Genomic DNA, 19139 nt, shown 5'->3' with positions numbered 1-19139 from the left:
TAACGGGATACGCCATACGCGAATGCCTAAGTCCGCTCGCCTGAATTCTGTTCAAAACTGTACAATTTAACGGAGCTTGTGAAAATTTAAACATATTTTGTTTCTATGGCTTAGGTAAATATGTTTAAGTTTCAATATATTTCGCAGATGAAGGCCCGTTCTCATAAACATAGTTTTTAGATAATATTAATAGTTACAAAATAATACAATTTCATACAGAATATTCATCGTAATATTAAAAACATATACTTAAAGTTCATGTATCCATGTTCACGTTCCATGATTGTGTTTACGAGGTCGTTATCTTTAAATAGAAACTAACATAATGTGGGAGAAAGCAAACAGCACCGACTATCTCACTGTAATGCAATATTTTAGCGCTGATGTTAAATTATCCTCCATACTCGTGTATTTTATCGGAATTTGTCTCTAGAAAGACAATTGTCACTATTAACTTTATGTTTAAAAAGCCTTACCTGTAGTAAATTTTGGTAATTTTGAAACTTTTGAAACTACGAAATACGTAAAAAACATACTTATATTCCCTCAAATATGCGCTGAAATCGTTAGATGGTCTAAATTAACACTTAGTAGACCCTTACTGATAAACCTTTAAAATATAAGACCACGAATAGTGACATTAATCGCAGTTAAACCTAGAAATAAAAGTTGCGTGTGCTTCCGAAAATGAGACTCCCAGGGATGCGCGTGATAAACGCTCGGGAAGCATATTGCCCATAACACCAACATACAGACAGACGGGTGACCACACATGATAAATACCTGTAATCAATTACAAGGATATTGCAGTAAATAATAAATCATGCTAAAAGTACGCGAGCAACATCGCGTGGTAGCCGCACCATTATATCAGTTTCTCCGCAATTTCGTTCGAAAGTCGTACGGTGCGACCGCGCGAAACGGTATTCGCTACACAACTATGCACCTAATTGCATTCATACATCTAATGAGTGTATTAATTCCAATTCAACAATCAATTTAGTGATGCAAAGAACGGATTCTGTCACGTGATGCTCAGATTTAACGTTGTGTGACTGCCGCCGTTTCACCCGCACTATTTGCCAACTCTCCTATGATTTTCACCTGATTTTACAGTAACAAATTAGAAGTTCGCATGTTCCGGACGCCGCTCCGAGGAGGCAACGATAATGCCTTTGGAATTAATTAATGATTTTCAGGTGTTCCATGAGCAGAAATGCAATAACGTGACGTGCTTTTCTTTTAAAGCTATTAAACCTTCGTGCAGGGTTGCCGGCGGATTATCACGGTCATAATGAAATTTCCACATTTGTCTCTTTTTTCGTGTTTATATCATGCATAAAGTCGAAATAGGCGTAATAATACGGACAATGTCTGCGTTTTAGCGATGAAAACTCGCCCTTTTACCAAATATAAAATAACAATAAAATATTTGTTTTGATAGCAAAGTTAGTATGTACTCACAAACCCGACGTTTCCAAGAAAATGATGTAGGTACTACAAAAGATAGGATTGGAAATTGCTGATTCTCAGAAAAATTTGAGATAAAGATTTTAACGTGCAAACAAGAGTTCTGAAAATGTCGTAATATACCGAAAATCTTGGAGCTACTAGAATTTTTATTTCCACAAATCAAACGAGTATAAAGTAAAGCAGACGCATTAAACAATAGTCCAGAGTATTTACAGCTAGGGCGCTGTGGGCGTATTTGTTATTCTTCCCGGCGCGTGCGTGCCGCCGCGTTCGTTAAGCCTCCTCATAAACAGTTTTTAAAAACGATGAAACTAGTTTTGCACTTTCAAGCCACTTTTGTGTTCACAGTGAATTTTCCACGCCGCTCGGTACCAATTAAACCTACGAGGAAATTACTTCGGTCACTTGCAATATTTTACACAGTCCAATTAGTCAAATTAACTCAGTTTGCCGTAAGATTCGGATTTTTACGCTAATAAATATATTTTCGTTGTAATTAAAATGTCTGGATTTGTGTTCTGAAGATATGAATCAGGTAGTTTCTGCTTGAAAAGAAGTAAACTACCACTGCATTAGGATTAATCTTATCAATTCAGTTGAAAGCACTTATTATCACTACTAAACTTTTACAAACTGGCGGAATAAAACTGCGATTCCAAGCAAAAAGAATTTCGTTAACAATTTTTCTTAATCAGAGTGTACAAAGCATGTATTTAACAGTAAATAAAATCTTTCTTTGGGGCCCCGGACTGGTCATTTTATGGGCTCACATAAAAAAGTCCGTACGCGAGGGGCCACGTTGCGTCACCATGAGTGTTGAGAAAATTTGTATAATAATTACACGAAGCTTAGATCAAAAGCGAATAGCGATTATTACTAGCTAATTTTGCACTAAGACGAAAGTAGCAAGGAAACTTTTAGCTAAATCATTTTTTGAGAATGAAGCACTGTCTGATGGTACTCAAATACACACGTAGCAAGTAAATAATATTAATAATTAAAAAAAAAAAAAAAAAAAAAAAAAAAAAAAAAAAAAAAAAAAAAAAAAAAAAAAAAAAAAAAAAAAAAAAAAAACACATTCAGGCGTTATAATAGTTCATCGTTAGTATCATATATCTGTGGAGGCTTGTTATTAGCAACTGGAAAATATATTTTGTTACATATTATGTTATTAGTCTGTAAGCCTTCTTAAAATAAATAAAATAAAAAATAAAATAAAATAAAATAATGAGCAAGTAGTCTACTCGATTTTAAACTCGTTGAATCGAGTCGGTAAGAGTCTCTCGATACCAATTTTGAAGTCGTTCGCGACGGGTGAATTTGTACGGATTGGCACGACTCCAAAATTTTTCAGACTCAGCCTATCGCAAGCCACTTACAAACAGACCGCTCCCAAAATGGGAGGTACTCAGTACGTGGGATTAATTGAAACTATCCCAGATAGATTCTAGACTTAAGGATGCAATTACTAACAGAATCTAGTAAAATAACATTCACAATATGGTAGAAGATATTTTAACTTCGTGGCGGGTTGTTCTCAATAAACATTTATTTGTAGGTAGCAACTTTAAGTCTACTTTATCTGAATGTGTGTTATGACAAAACATACGCCAAATATTAAGGCATAACTACCGCTTATTCCTTATTCGGTTCTCAAAAAAACATAGTCCAGAAAACTTAAGCTAGTTCATTTCCATAGAACATAATTTAAGCATAGAAAGTGGAGGGATATTATTCCGTGCATCAATTTAGTTGATCATTAAGTGCCATTCATGTGTACGCATACTCAATTGGAACATGCCACTAATTGCTTAATGCCTCTAAATATGTTTAAACATTTGTATTGTGAATGGGCTTCCCAACCAACTGAGTTTGATTAAGTGTATCCTTCTAAATTGAAAATAGTTGCTATTTTTAAACGACACTAAATTCTCATAGAAAATCGTTTAGTTACTTTTATTTTTGAAGGAAAGTATAAATTCAAATATACCTTTTTTGTTGTTTTTTCTAAGTGTTATAATTAGAATAATCGCTACCGCCTACAATTTGGCCCAATCCATAAATAATATAAGGTCATCGCGCCGACTTACAAACCGGAACGGCCGTAGATTCAAGTGTCTACGCGAAAAAACTAGTCTCCGAACTATTTGTAGATCTATAGCCTTTTGTCATTATTAGACAGACGTACATACATTTGTTTTACATATGTACCAATGTATATACATAATCAAAATCACGTAAACTACTCCTAGTACTAGAGAAAATACTCTTCAAGCCGAGAGAACATATAAAAGATATGCTAAGAAATAATCTAATAGTATTGTTATCAATCATTTGCAGTAATTGTCTAATTTAAAAAATACTTATCATTGCGTGGGTAAAGCCGATTAAATAATGAGAGGTTAATACGATTTCGCTTTGAACGCTAATTGTTCTGATGTTCTTCGCAATCATAAGATACTTCGGTAGGTACTACATCCTATGTTGCTATCGAAGAATATGGTAAGAACTGTTAAAACAGTTTTTCTTGATATTGTATGCAATATAACAAAATTAACCTTAAATACAATTATTTACAAAAATTCAAACTCAAAATCCTCAAGCTAACGGAAAGGAAAAATCCGTCATTTGTAACCGAAACAAAAATGCCAACATGAACCTCAAACATAGAACAGCTCTCTAATAGCTTTATTAAAAAGTGCATCATACCACATAAAATGTACAGTACGAAGCTCGCGACGACTTTTTAAAAATATTTCACCACAAAACTGAAACACTGTACTAGATGTTAGAGTAACGAATTTTTCTCCCTAATTACTTGGTGTCAGGGCGATTGTGCAGGAAATGCCCCGACGCCGGACAAAGGAGTCCGGGACGTTCATTAATAGGATCTTTCTAACTGCAATTTCGCTGAATAAAACCCTCGTCCTCGCTGGAAATATTAATATCGGGCAATATTCAACCCGCCGCGTTAATAGTTATAATTTGTTTGTTTTTGCCGTGAGAACTGATGCTGATACAATCGCGTTCATGTTTTGTTGCGTTCTTTATGACGGTGTAAATACAGTCGGGAACAAAGCTTTGAAGCTTACACGTTGTTTGCAAAGCAATATGTCAAAATCGTACGCGGCATTACGTACAGTCGTTACGTAAATACGTAGTAAAGTTCGTGCGGCGCCACGCTGAGACAGAATTCTTTCAGTTTGGTTGCCATGTCGCCCGGATTTGTATACGTGTAATGTCTACTGGGACCCAACTGGAGCCGCCGAACTGGAATTTTACAAGTTGCAGCCACAAAACTAGCGCCGTGACAGCAATATATATCACTCTACCTTTTGAACAAAGCCGGGGACTTCAGTAATATTCATTTTATTTTTAAAAATAAACTAATGCAATAATTTTGAGTCACCTCACCTCAACATCAACTTTAAGACTAAGTTTTCTGTCAAAAGAAAGCCTTAAAAATCAAGAAAATTCTAAACTAAAAAATGAAACTTTAAAATAAAGCTCTGTAAAGTGAGACAATAAGTTACTTACATTTTCAAGACAAAAAGCGTTTTTCATTTAACAATTGTTTCTGATACTATAACAAAAGACTGAAGCAACCACGATGACGTCTTAAAAAAAAGTGACTACACAAGAAAAGAGGCACTGAAATAAAATCCTCTTTATGATGCAGGTAATGAAAAGAAATGGGAGGCCAACATAATGAAAGCCTCTACGGTAAGCTTATTAACTCTTTCTTCTGTTTACCGCCTGAAAATTTGAGATTTCATAACTGCCCTTCCTTTGTTAATTATATAATAACTTTATTATAAAGCTTTTTAAATATTGGCATAAAATTTGCGGACGAACCTGTAGAATTTGGCGCAGCGGTTAAAGTAAAATTTCAGAAAAGGTTAAGTTCTGATCAAAGGAAAATAATAGGTCTGAAACCTTCTAAGTGGATTTTGTTTGAAAATCGAATAATTTTATAATTCGCTTATAATTTAACACGGTCGCTTGAATTGCGAATGGGATTATTAGGAAGATACAATTAAAAAGGAATCACTAGGAAATTCAGTCCCATATATACTCGCTATACATACCTATCAAAAGGTTTATATTTATTTATGTATATAAATAGTGTTTGTGATATTTAGTAAATATAAAATCGTTTAAAAATCATAGGTAATCCAAAATGTTAAATGTCTCAATATTCTACGTACTTGCTCTAAAAGAACTGAAAACTGTTTATTTCGTTTTAGAAATCTTCACACTAGCTTTTGTTTTCTGTTTGTCCATTAGAATACTATGAGTTCTCCATTACGATACGATGGAGTAGAATTCCTCAGGGCAAAACAATATGAACTCTATTTCTTAAAGATATAATAAAGGATTGAAAGTTTGGCTCCAGTGGGAGAACAAAGTTTTTTAACACTCGTTGCTGCTAAAACAATAGTTTGGAGTTTTTCGCATTATGAATTAGGATCTGTTTGTATAGTTTTGAAGTATAATAGTTTTGGAATAACCTTTTCTATTTAATTTTGGAGATAATACTTATATTTTCTTTGTGGAAATTTTCTTAAACTAGGGTAGACACTACGACCTACCTATTGTTCGAATTTGTCTCTTGATTTGAAATGTGTCTTGCAATCTATTCTTGTGAAAGCCAATAAAATCCCATAACAACCAACATAAAGAAGCTTGTAAAATATTGATGAAAAACCTGTGTGAACAGTCAAACATAGGAACATGCCCGACAATCTAGACACACGGCAGTGTGTCCGCCAAGTTCGAGCAAAAAAGCGACACACCGGCCGTGGGTTATATTACACGAACCATTTCGGGCCAAATTCGACCCCCCTGTAACTCAAAATCTATTTTATTTACGCATATCAAATTTCTAGTATCTGTTGAGACCCCCTCACTTATCTAAAATACAAAATTTCATTAATATACCTATTGTAGGTCTTGAGATATTGACGTCAGAAAATCGCTATTTTTACTATACACTTATTCACTTATTCACTGACTCACTCATCAAAAACCTAGACCACTTCCAATGGTCGTATTGACTTGAAATTTGGCATGGAGGTAGGTCTTTATGTCAAGTTAAAGGGAAAAATCTGAAAATGGCCAAGTGTGAGTCGGTTTCAAAATAATGAAGGTGTTTTATACCCGGTGTAAATTTATTCCCCTAAGGAACTAAAACGAACTAAATTTATCTATATTTATATAATATATCTTCGAATGGTACAAAGGTTTGTATTTAGTCAAAGTAAAGTAAAAATCTGAAAACGGCCAAGTGTGAATTACTTTCGAAAATAACGAATGTGTAACTTTGATCCACGAACATAATATATGATAACATGTCATGTCAGTCAGTTGGTAAATCTAGTCCATTTAGTTAATCTAGTTCATTTCTTTGTAAGAAACATAGTGCATATTAAAAAATCTAAAAAATAGTATAAATGAGACATTTCTTTAACTAACTTCATCATAAGAAAAAAATAAAATAAACAACCTTACAAAAATAAATGAAATCCCACCCAAAACAAAAATGTGAAAGACTGCCAAGTTCGATAATATGGGAATGCTTCGCCTATAAAAGAAGTGAGATCTGAATAAGTACCAAGTTCCATACACATACCTCAGTTAAAAATAGTTACTTTTTAATGATGATTACTTGGCAAGTTTTAATAGAAAATTAAATACTTGATTCATTGCGTTTAGTAGGTTTATAACAAGGTGTATGAAAACTTGCCAAGTAACATCATTAAAAAAGTAACTATTTTTAACTGAGGTATGTGTATGGAACTTGGTACTTATTCAGATCTCACTTCTTTTATAGGCGAAGCATTCCCATATTATCGAACTTGGCAGTCTTTCACATTTTTGTTTTGGGTGGGATATTAATTTACGGCAGAGCAATAACGATCTAGATATGGAAACTATCTGGCGCTATTAAATGGCAAGTATCGGTTCCGAGTCAAACTTACGTATGAACGATACTAATATTTCGGTTATTCGATGCTGTGCAGTTTTGTTTGACCGCGAGTGTAATGATTTGGCCGCAAGTGTAGTAGGTACGGGTGTTAAAGAATGTTAGGATTGCGTTTTTTCACGGTCCCTCTTCAACAAATGAATTCTAAAATGATAAGATGATTTATTTTTATTTTATATGAGAACTAAACACAGTTAAACTGTTATGCTTCTAAAAGTTGGAAAAAATTCACAACAACTTTATTAAAATATTTTTCATTTGAAACAAAGTTTGTTCTGTTGACAAAAATATTATAATGTACGATAAAAGGTGGCACGTGTGTTCAAATAGTACAGAGTGTTGAAAGGAATTATATTTTATATATATTTTGTTTCCATTATGAACTTCAGAACAAAATTAATATCATTTTACTTTATATCGGTCAAACTACTTTTCTTATAAACTACACCTACCGGCCGGTTCACACATGTCTCCGTTTTACTGTTCCGTTTTATCGTGTACGTTTTTTTTTCGTCGATGGCGTATGTAGTTGTATGAGTGACTTCACACATGGCACAGTATTCTGTATACAACTACATACGCCATCGACGAAAAAAAAAACGTACACGATAAAACGGGACAGTAAAACGGAGACATGTGTGAACCGGCCGTACACCTACACTGCTAAAAACATTGAAAAACCAATTTTCCATCTTAAAATGAAATAATTACGTTGAAAGATACACAGCTTTTACCTAAGTGTAATAGAAGTGTTTTGTGTTACTGCAGGGACCATGTGTAAACTGTTTAAAATCTGCCGCACCGCTTATTTCCGTTCAGTATCACATCCAAATGTAATTTTAAATGTAAACATTTCACGAAATTGCGGTCAAACACTTATTCGTAACATTTACGTGCAGTGAATACTGCCTCGCGTAGCGTAGAAGGCATGCCGCGAAACACATCGAAATTTCACCCAACAATTTTATAAAAATCGTCCAAAATATAAAATTGGTTTCTTACAATATTTTTACTTTCATTTTCTCGTGTGAAGCGATAGGTTTGTTGTTTAACCTTCTAGTGAGCGGCCATAACTCTTGGAACAATGGCGCGCGGCGTGGCCAGAAATAGCCGCGGAAAACAAACACGCGCTTTACGGACACCGCACTCCTTGCCTACCACTAACTAACATTACTTTATAATCTTTATAAAGATTGGCCAGTGATGCAATCTCTTGAATCACGCGCCGCTCCCACAACGAGAGTATGCGTTCCGAAAAATAAAACGTTACGTGACATTGTATTGAAACCGATAATTACACACTTCGTACAAATTAACGACGCCATTAACAAAGGTTCACGAAACCGCCTGTTAAGAAATAGGACGTTACTTTACTCATATGTTCTTTTTATTTCACTCGGCTCTAATTTACTGCCAGTTTCCGTTTCAAGAACGTTAAAAATAAAATTCACACATAGTTAGGGAAAGACTCGGAACTATGTTCGGCGATTGTTTCTAAAAACAATTTAATACCCGGCTGAGCTGCACAAACTGCTACAATACTGCAACATTCCGAACTGTAACTGAATCAGTTTCAACTTCATAGCTGACTGCGCTTCGAATCAATAGTCCACACTGTAACTGCATAAAGGTGTATTAATAAAAAAATGTGAAATACGAATTGCAGCATAAAAATTCTTGGCTTTCATCGTAGCCCAATGGTGAAACGGGGCATGTCCTAATGTAAGCAAATTGCCGTCACAGCCTTTCAGCGTCCGGCCGCGGCTATCATTCCCAAGATAAGCGCTTAAAAGCCTCATGGAAAACGCTTTCAGCAGGCGGACTATTACCGGGTGTTTCCATACTTTTTGCTTTGCATCTAACTGGCCGGGCAGAGTATCTTATATCGACGCGCTACGTATGACCGTTTTGAGTGCACGATCCAAATCTACGTTTGTTAGCTCCCGTTTCGGTTTTAATTCCACTCTAACTTAGAACTCGACAGTTTGTATCACGATGTTTTCATAAAATGTGACCAATTTCAAAGCCGGAATAAAATTTTACGAACAACGATGTAAACATGTTCCAAACATAAATTAAACGTCGTGTCGGCAGAAGAAATTCACAGTATATAAAAAACCGGTAAATTTTAAAGAAATAAGATGATGTCAGAACAACCTAATAATCTTAATGCATTAGATTACAAAGGGCTTACTCGGAGAAGGCGAGTAACGGGCGGGGAGGAGTCCTTTTATTTTTCTTCATAATATTAGATTTTATGATTATTTTAAAAGGGGCAAGGGCTCTTTGCTACTATACATCAAAAGACGATGCCATTGATCAGACATCTTTATCGAATTACGTGATTGCGTATACAAAACATCGGAGTTCTTTGGAGTTCCTTTGTGTTCGTTTCTTGTTGGTAACCTAGGCGGGTGTGTGCGGGGGTGCGGCGGTGCGGCGCGCGGGGGACGCGGTATGTACTTGCAGCGTAATGCCGCTGCACTTGCCCTGGTCAGGAAGCGCGGCGGAATGCAGTCAGTCGCGTTTGTACCACCGCACGGGGAGGGGTGCGGGGCTGCGCGAGGGCAATGCACGCGGCGCCGGCGCACCTCGCTGCCTCCCATTCAGTACATCTCACTGATGCTGCATTTATTTACTATTCTTAACATCCAGTGCGAGATTTTTCAAGCGCGAAGTTAGCCGCGAGACCAAGAAAAGGGCACCAACTAACAAAGCGACTCACTTTAAAGCGGCGCTGTAGTTGGTGAAAGTTGTGAATTGCACCCGCCATTTCGTTCAAGGAGCTCGCGTGAATTTGAGACTCGCTGCATAGTTAACATTGGCTATAAAACTTGGATGAAAGTCGCGGCGGCTTATCGATAGTCTGTAAATCACGGGTCGTGAGGGTTAACGGTAAAGTCAATTTTCATGTTCAAAATTAATATACTTCGGTACATTTGTCATGGATCAGTGTCATGGCTAAAATAATGGAAAGAAGCTAGTGTTTGCAAACAAGCGGATCAGTATACGTGAGTGACACGCACACACTGCCTACTGATGCACATCATGCAATGATACGGCCCCGTCATCGCTTTGAGTCGGCGAGTGCCGCAATTTCACTGTATGCCGTGCGTTCGGAACGCGGCACGGGTTGGAATGCACTCGTTATATGCACACCACTCGAAAGGATTACCCACTAGTTGGCGGCGATTAACTGGCGCGCTCGTGGTTCGCCAGTGCCCCGCTATTGGTTTGTTTCCGAACGTAGCTAACGTTTGAATTCGGAATGTTGTTTCGGTTTTCGAATAACTTTAATTAAATTCACTTTTCTAAGCTTTTTGCATTTATACTGCACAGTGATCCCCGCGGATCATTTTTATATCCAAAATACATTAAAAACATCAAAGATAGCATATAAAAAAGTTACAATTAGTTCCTTAGTCAACATAAAAGTATTTATAAACAATTTTATTTTCTTTCCAGGTACGTGGGTGTTGTTAGAGAAAGTTCACGTAGATTTCATTCATTTACAACTGCGTAAGTAGCAGATTTGTTTTATTTTGCTTACTGTGTTTTTGTTTTCCGTCTAATGATACTAATGACGTCACGGCTTCCTCCATTAGAACCAGTCCTCAGAGGTGTAACAATTCCCGATGTCTGATAAATATACCGGTGCAAGTTGAACACCTTAATGACTATCTGGGCAACCACACCTCAGTAGATAAGTGCGCTAACTTCGGAGGAACGTCAAAAAACTTAAACAGCTATTTTTCAATGTCTTTGAAATAACAGTATCTTGGTCGGAGTAAAGTAGTTCATTAATATTGTAGTTCAACATCTAGACTTAGTGTCATTGCATTTGAATGGGAGTATCTCGACTCGTTGTGATTATACGGGAGCTGCGAACTGTCTTGTACAAACAGAAAGGCTTTTAAGGAGTCCTTTAGGTGTCAGACTCTCAGGTGGAGCGGATCGATAGCCCCCGATTTGGATAAAGCGAGTCACTATGTTTAAATGTTGTTGCCTTAGGAAAGGAATGCCTAAAAAGGTGGTGAGGCACTCTTGATGGTTTGTTCTTTATTGAAAAGTTTCTTAGGCATCGCACGTTGGCTTGAAACGCACGCTAGGAACTACTCCCTCGTACTGGGAGACGCACAAGTATGCGATATTTAGTACAGAACTGACTTTAGCCGCTCTGTTGACCGTGTCTCTGGCTAACACTGGCGCGCGATAAAATCGACAAATGGAAGATCCACTAAAGCTAAAATAACTATTTTGTATTTCTATGGTAAAACCATATAATTAACCGAAGTCGGCAAAAATCTGAAACTATGTTCACAACTTCAATAACATAGCTTTAAAATTATTATGAAGGACTGTTATGGTTGTTTGGTGTTACAATTAAAATAATAAGATTATTCGCACGTAGGTAACAGTAACACAGTAAAGAAATAATAAATATTCACATAAAATTATACACACTTAATTCGTAGTTGCCTACATTCTTAACACAACACATGCAAAACAGCACACGAATTCCAAATTGAAATATTGCCGACGCAGCCCGAACTCGAAATTTACATTTTGTCAGGCAGTTTATTCGGGTACTAAAATATCGACTAGTGTGTCGCGGTCCCCAGGTGTTGGTACAAACGACGCAAGTTTCACTAATGTGCGGCTTAAATGATGACAGTGTTGTGGGACTTAGCCGGCCCACCTGTGAGGACCGCTCTTTTTGGTACTGAAAAATGGGACTGCTGATTATTTATGAAAGCCCGGTAAAAGAGTAATGGCATGATTCTTGGTGTCACCTGTTCCTATTTTTTTCAGACGTTACTTTTATTACGTTTTAAAATTATTTAAGTAAATCCGTCTAATAATTTCGTCGTGAAAGTTGTAGGTAATAATTTGTCTTTGACGTTTCTTTTATTCGGTATACTTATATGCTTCGTACTTTTTCTTAAGATCGAATAATAGAATCTAAATACAGATTAACTTGAACACGTCCATCGTTACTGAGCACTAGAACCGGAAATTTTCCAGCCTGTTTTCCCGTATAATCAAATTCGATTCCCCGTAGGATTCTTACAAATCACCGGTTGCTTATAAATCGTTCGAGATTTATTCGTCTCGCTCTCGTCCAAAGCCGCTCCCAAAATGTTCGTCGGTTGTAAACCGCACTTGGCGTAAATTACACACGTAGGTATTTGGCAACAGTGTTTAAATAGGGGGCGCTTAAATTTGTACCCTTAAGTAGGGGGTAATAGAGGAAGTTTGCGCGTCTTACGTAATCGAACCCGGGAGTTGGGACTGAACAAACTAAGTTTTTATCTGTTAACTTTAGAGTATGTTACGAGTGAGTAAGGATGGATTTATTGACAACAAAACTGGCTCCTGCGAGAGTTTCGGGGTGTACGATGAATTATTTATGGAGCCTTTGAATTCTTATACGAGATTTTATTTGACAGTGATGCGGTGGGTAACATGTTTTATCGACAGTTCAACGTGTTATTCATATTATTAAATAAACACCAAGTTCAATAACTTGAATTCGAACATATTTTTCAAAGCCATTTTCCGACTAAGTTTCTCTAGAATGTTCTCAGTTCTCCCTAAAAGGCTGGAGAACTCTCTTTACGTTATAATGAACGCAAATAGTCGTTCTGTGTGCACGTCTCACGATCTTCAATTACAGTTGGCATTGTTACTACGGGCCCGCAAGGGAACTAAACTTAGTGATCTAATTGCTCGATGTCTAATCGATTGTGACTCGTGTTGACTTCAGATCGTACCTGTCGTTACATATAATGGTGTAGTTAATCTATAATCATAGAACCTACCGACAGATGTAAATTTTGTTGATGAAGGAAGGAGCTAACTGACTAATTGGTACCGATTCTAATTACTGTAGAACTTGATATAAATTAAAATCATTCTCTTGAACATTGAGATGAGTTAAAATTAATAAACATCAAAGGCAACTCAAAAAACATACCCTTATCGCTGTGCAAATAAAATAAATTTCACACAGCGCAACTCCATAAAGCGAAGCCGCCCCCATCACTAAATGTGCACAAACAAACGAACAACAATTCATACAGCGAGTATATCGGTCGAGTAATGAAAGTGGCGCCGACTGAACCCGCCATTAATTGTCACAGGTGTCGATTACTGACAATACGTTTTTTCTATCGATAGTTTTTAACGATTGCCCGTTACTATTTTCATGAGTATTTCAGTGGTTCAATATAAATATGGGTTTTGTAATGAATGGCGCGTTTTTTGCTGATTGCGATTTTTATTGCATGCGTTTTAGATTATTACGTTCGCAATATTAGATTGAGGTTGAAAATGTACGTTTGTTTGGTTAGATTAAGCTTTATTACTTTTATCATTAATTTCAATTTATATTTTTGGTAATTTTTGTCTTCCGGTTTTAACCCTTATTTTCACTTTGGCGAGTATAAAGTCAGTAAACGTACATTAAGAATCCCCGCAATGGCAAAATTTTGTGCGAGCTTTTAAGGTCAGCTATGCGCCTCTAAACAGAGCAAATAAACGTATATTTAAATTTGTTCCTACATTAACGACGGTTATTAAAACTTTTTCTGTTTTTTCATGGAGCTTAGAAAAAGTTTATCTTCTAAAATTCTAAATGAAACAGTGTTGGCACCATCACGTTTTATGCAATTCGTGATTCTGAGTAATAGGTTCTATAATTAAAAATAATCTGATTAAAATACTATTTCATTCCTGGAAAACGTCAATAAAGCTCACGGTAAAACGATTGCTATTTAATTAATATAAAACAAACTAATTTGCTAGCTAATCATAAACAGGCTGTAAAATAACAAACAATATTTCTATGAAAACAAACCCTTCACTGCATAGCTTTTCAATTTAAAGCAAATATTCCGGCAAACTAAAATCATGAATAGAATTATCCTTCGAGATCAATCGCGTGTTTTGAATACCAACCTTTAAGATTAACCCTCCCACTGCAGATTCCGTTTGTTGACAAATAAATTAAGCGTGTTTATAATATTTCGGTCAAGTCATTTATTAATCAAGTATTACGTACGTTATCAAGGTAGGACACGCAGACATGATAAAATACTATGATAAAGGGTGACCGAATACATAAAAACTATTGATTTTATTTTCTGTAACATTTTGTTCGGTACGCTTGTTATCAATTGATTAATGTTTCAGCTGGGTAGATACAGCCTTTGTATTCAACGCGTTGGTATGCTAATTGATAGCTGGAATTATTTTTTGCTGCGCTATACGTAATTATGGTAGTGGGAAAGAAAAAAGAAAACATTGTTGTCAAGTGACAAGCCGATGGTTGTATCGATTATTACTGTTATGACCTAGGTAATGTAGATTTACTGTTGATATCCATTTAAATAGCTTTTCTATGGACAGGTATATTTATCAGCAGGTCTGGTATGTTTATAAAATTCATGTAGTCTTTTAATTGCTTATTTGTACAACAACATTAAAATATTCAAAATAAATATAACAAAACAGAGTAGCTTACACTAAAACAGTTGTACACACACCCTCTTCACATAGTAAGCACTCTATAACTTTATAAAGCCAATACTAGTACGTGACACAAATAATTTTCACTTAGACCCAAGTGTTGCGAACACTAAGAATTAAGTAGCGAGTACATAAATCGGTACACAAGTTGCAGGTACCAGAGATACCGTGTTGTGTAAGCTTTGTTTAAACACACTACAACAAACTTAAATCCTCGAGACCTGTACCGCAAAATAAGCAGACAACAGATGGGACAGCGTGCTGCTACTAATTTGCCTTCGACTTGATTTACCTAAAATAATCTTCCTTTTGCGAAAGCATCGTCGTGGCTGAAAGTCTTATTGTATCGACTGCTAAGAAGTCACATGTACTCTGTAGATTTAAGTAGAGTTGAGTCATCTTTGAGTTGGATTCAGGGTTCGGCATTTTGTAATTATTACGCAAAAACCACGGTTTTAAATAGGGTACATAATGTGCAAATGTAACTTATAAATGACGGTTTAATTACTGGACAAAAATTACGGCATACATTTGCGGGTTTAACCCGTAAACACGGCAACCGTCGATAAACAAGATACCATTAAAATAACGAATGTCCACAAACATCGTTTATTATCCATTGCTATAAACAATCTTTAAACCAAGATAAGGGTAATCAAGTTTAAGATACTTAACCCTAATACTAATCGTAAAGTTCTTTGCGGAATATTAGCGTGCTTGCAAGTTACCTATCGGAACCCGCCAATTGTTTGGTTAGGTAATAGACGGCGCGGGGCTTAACGGACCCCGGTCGACATTACATGGTTACATTTAGAAACGTTAATTACCTATTAAATTTCACGCACAAACGATTATCTAAATTAATTTGTGTGAACGCGGCGTTTGATTTAATCGAGAGGTATAAACGTACCTACTACGATTTTTGCGCTATTTTGGTGTAATGCCTCAGGAAACTTTACCGTATCGAGAGCCAGATGTACTTGGCTCAGAATGAATGAATTGACATAAAAAGGTCTTAAATGGAAGAAGACATTATTTATATTGATTGACGAAGTGTCGTTCCCACGAACTGTAGGAGGATATTAGCAAATCAATACATTAAACGTACCTATAATAGATAGGTTGATTCTAGTCCGAAAACAAATTGTCCCAGTAACACCAAATAATTATAACTATTCTAGATGCATTGTCAAGTTTTTTTTTGTTTTGTTGATACTCAAATTAAAGATGCACTTTAAGCTTCTCCAAATTGCAGTATCCGCAGCCTTCGTAAAATAAAAGTCGAAATAAAACCGAGCACCTATTTGCGACCTGCCTCAATATAAATACGCGATGCCAACAATAGGTGTAGAGCACTTTAAATAATAAATCCATATAGAGTTGGTTTTACGAGCACATTCCGAGCTGAACACCTGTCTGTAATACCGTCATGTGTGTGCTGCGTACCAAATTATTTGTGTATATGGTTTTATAGTTCTGTTGGTACTTGCACCTATTTAAGTTGCCTTCGGATTGCTTAGTGGATAAAAATATGATGACAATTGGTAGCTTGGTTTGGTTGTCAGAGCAAGGAGGTACTTATACCTAATTGTTATAGAAAGAAAACGATCTCCAAATTATCCATGGCATCTATACACAATTGAACCTCTTTAGTACCTAAATATACCTATTTGCATAGTAGCGGAAAATGCAGTTACGAAAATTCTGAATTTTTTTTTAGCGAATGATGAGCATTATTTGCTCTCTAATCGACTCATACCATAGACTGTGTAATGAAATGAAATAAATACAATAACAACGAATACAGAAGCTTCTGAACGCCGTACTTGGTTTTTCATTCAGAGAGTGGACAAAACGTTTTGTTTGTACATTTTACTATCAGCGATATTGGTGATAAAATATGATTTACAAAGCAACGCTCGTTATTCGGATTTTAGTTGATATGTTGAAGCGGATTACTAGGAAACAATCAAAATAATCTCCCATTTCAAAACAAATAATAGGAACTGTTCCATTTGCAAAATAGTCGCTTTTTATCGTTGAAACTCGGTACTTATAATCTTAATTGAAGAGTCCAATTATATTTCTAGCCAAGCCCAAACTGCTTACACTAGAATTTATTTTTTCTAGGTTCCAGATAGGTCGTTGATCTAAATGAAATAACAGAAAAGTCTAATTGGTAGGCAGATCGTCAAATTATTCCACCAAAATTTTTACTCAGTGAGACAATATTTTCGTACAAAAACACGACGAGTAAAATAATTACATAAAAAAAAAAACTTTCAGTTATTTAAATCATGTAAAATGCCTTTTATCTGTCTTCCATTGCTCCAGTTATATTTAAAATAATTGGAAACCAGAATACGAATTGATATTTAAAAAAAACACCATTTTACTTTTCCGATACAATTAAAACATAAAATTGTATGTTCCGACCGACTTCCTCTATTGACCCGTTGCCCAAAAATACTCACTGGAAGTTTATCATTAAACAATCTCGGTCCCTTAAATTGTTTAAACAGCGATTCTTAGAGGCTTAGGCCCGTCAATACATTCGGTTAAGCTTTCCTTACCCAATTAATTAGCTGTTATGAAGATCAAAGACGCACCAGTTTCCGATCTCTGTGCTAAGCCTCCGACCCATTCAAGTTGGTAACGAGGCTGACAGTTTAAGTTTGCTCCAATCCCTCTAATACAATGTACAGCGTGACTTCTGTCAATCAACTACGTATCTCAGTTTGCACCGACACCGCAGATTTGGGCCTACCCTTATCAAATGTAACACCTATTCCAATATCGATAGAGTTGTTAACCGAGTGCGGTGTTCGATCGCTTACGCCATTGTGTATGACGATGAAAGTTTATCCGTTTTATTAGCGATCCACACTGAATAAATTTACGTGGTCTATTGTAATAGTGTTTAGTAAGGATTAAGTGTTAAGGTTTGACTCGACCGTCTGCAGTCGCGTTCGATGGATAATATTGGCGTTAATCTGTTAACGCCTGAGAAGGGAACGTTAAATAGATATTCGGATTTCTCCAATGTTTGTATTGCGAAGTTGGACGGCGACGGTATTACGGGATACGTGTTATTAGCTCGGAGATAGATCACAGAATAAGATTTCATATCACAGTTTTTGTTTTTCTTGTTAAACTTTGCACCTTATTACTTTTATTTGAATTACATTTATCAGATTCTGTGACAACTTAGGCTAAGATTTGTCTAACTTGAAATTAGGGGCTCAGACAAATTGTAATTACTTATTTCGACATTACAAAGTTGATGGTTGAAACTGTTTTATCTTAATTAGGTTTCAACTACAGAATCCCTAAAATTACGTCAGTAAGCAGACAATAAAACGGTATTATTATTATCAGTCCTTACAAAGTTTTGATGCGATGAATACTGATTTTGTAAATCGCATTATTACTGAAGTAAATCGTCACTTTATTGCTAACACGTTTATTAAAAAAAAAAAACATATTTACCATTCTTATAATTCCACCAAACTTGAAGGATTTATACAGCTAACTGCAGGAAAAGTCGCGGAAACACTTCATTACTTTGTCTTAATATTTTATAAGTTTACGTAAAAGCAAAAACCTTTCCGCAAACGTTACGAAACGTATCAACAAAACACTCGAAATCAATAATACAAACGCCTTAAGACGAGCTCAATACTTCGACAGATAATTCCAAATCGTATTGGCTTCATAAGGAAAGAAACCATTCCACGAGCGATACAAATATATTTTTTTCAGTCACATTCGTAAATCGTGTCTATTTCCTTATCGGGATGTATGTCTGTTACGTTTGAGGAAATGCTCATAACCGCACGAAATGCGTTTGAAATTTTTTTCACGTATCCATACCCAACGGTCGAGCGATCACCCGCCAATTGAATGGAAACACTCGAATTTTTCTACACGTTTTAGACTTCCTGTGTAAAAGAAATTTAGAGTGGAATAGCGGTCATTGGCGTTTGCGTTTATAGGAGAACTTCGCGACTAGAATACTCCACAAAAATATTTACAAATCAAATTCAAATCATTGTTGAACAAGATCGTCAATTACACGAGAATCGATTAAAAGAATCGATCATACATTTTCGAACTGTCCGAAAAGCATAAACAAAACACATCAACGCTT

At 35.9% G+C, this 19139-nt stretch overlaps 1 protein-coding gene across 13 annotated transcripts in view; it reads left to right on the top strand.

Annotated features, from left to right (window-relative positions):
- LOC124630485 (polypyrimidine tract-binding protein 1) overlaps positions 1 to 19139 on the top strand; it is a 350786-nt gene that overhangs the window by 195953 nt on the left and 135694 nt on the right. The window contains exon 2 of one of the 13 annotated variants that reach the window (XM_047164419.1): positions 10925 to 10978. The exons of the other annotated variants lie outside the window; for them this stretch is intronic. The gene's annotated coding sequence lies outside the window, so the exon portion shown is untranslated. The remainder of the gene's footprint in view (positions 1 to 10924; positions 10979 to 19139) is intronic. 13 annotated transcript variants of the gene reach the window in all.

This window comes from Helicoverpa zea, chromosome 5 (genome assembly GCF_022581195.2).
Source record: "Helicoverpa zea isolate HzStark_Cry1AcR chromosome 5, ilHelZeax1.1, whole genome shotgun sequence".
Classification (NCBI taxonomy): domain Eukaryota; kingdom Metazoa; phylum Arthropoda; class Insecta; order Lepidoptera; family Noctuidae; genus Helicoverpa; species Helicoverpa zea.
This window is presented reverse-complemented; position numbering and strand designations above follow the sequence as displayed.